This window comes from Octodon degus, unplaced genomic scaffold (genome assembly GCF_000260255.1).
Source record: "Octodon degus isolate 3935 unplaced genomic scaffold, OctDeg1.0 scaffold00382, whole genome shotgun sequence".
In the NCBI taxonomy this organism is placed as follows: domain Eukaryota; kingdom Metazoa; phylum Chordata; class Mammalia; order Rodentia; family Octodontidae; genus Octodon; species Octodon degus.
The window spans coordinates 46,137-47,299 of NW_004524958.1; positions in this window are offsets into that span (position 1 = coordinate 46,137).

Genomic DNA, 1,163 nt, shown 5'->3' on the forward strand with positions numbered 1-1,163 from the left:
TCTTGTTCATCCCTGTTCCTCCTCCAGGTCATTACCCCACGTCTCAACTCGTGGGCCGAGTCAGGTGGCGCCCGGCGTGGAGACTTGGCACGGAGGATTTAACGAGGGAGCCGTTGGTGAGCGCCGGCTACGAAGCAGATGGTGAAAGTAAATTCCGAGGCCAACGCTGCGCGAGTGCCTGCCGCGCCGCTCGAGCCACGGTGAGTGGACAGCAACCCCCTTCCCCTTCTCTGGCATGGGTCAAGAATTAAGCGAGCATGAACTCTTTGTGGAAAGCCTCAATAAGGCACTCAAGACATGAGGGATTAAGGTAAAGGAAAAGGAATTATTACAGTATTTTAAGTTTATTCATAAGGTTTGCCTATGGTTCCCATTGGAGGGCATGATCAATTCTAAAAGATAAAAATGAGTGGGCGATGCATAACATGATTATTATAGAGTTTTTGGTCCTGAAAAAGTCCCAATCACAACATTTTCATACTGGGGCTTAATTGATGAGATTTTTACGCAGAGACAGAGACCCTTTGGTTGGGGAAATGATTACCCACGGAGAAGCTGTCCTGAATAACTCCAATAGGCCCACTCTGGCCCCTTCCCAGGGTGGTTTAGATGTCTCCTCTCTCCACGGTGGGGAGGCAAATGAAGTGTTAACTAAACCCCAAGATAACGAGCAGTTTCTGCCTTCCCCTAATGAGCAGCTGCCGCCTCCCCCTTCTGAGCTTTTGCCTCCTCCGAGGCTCCTCTCCTGACCCATTATAAATCTTTGCATCCAGACCTTACTACTTTACAAGAGGTCAGTTGGGAAGACTTAGCCAAAGAGGCTTCCAAATACTGTCCTGACCCCGTTGCAGCACCAGTTGCTACAAAACCACCTCCTGATAATAATGAACTGTCCAAATTTGCTCCTAAATCTTCCAATATGCTTTTGGACCTGGAAAATCGACTGTTTGAAGAGGCTTACATTACACTTACAATGCCTGCAGGCTGATCAGACACGTGGCGCCCCTGAGATGGCGCCTGAGCCCAGTGGGCCCCTGCCCAAAATGGCGTTTCTGCTTTTGGAAGTGATGGCCCCTGGTCAAATGAATTGGAGTATGTTCCCTGTGTGAGGCTCAACCCAAAAGGAGGAATAAAGGAAAAGAAAGATCAAATAAATCTACAGT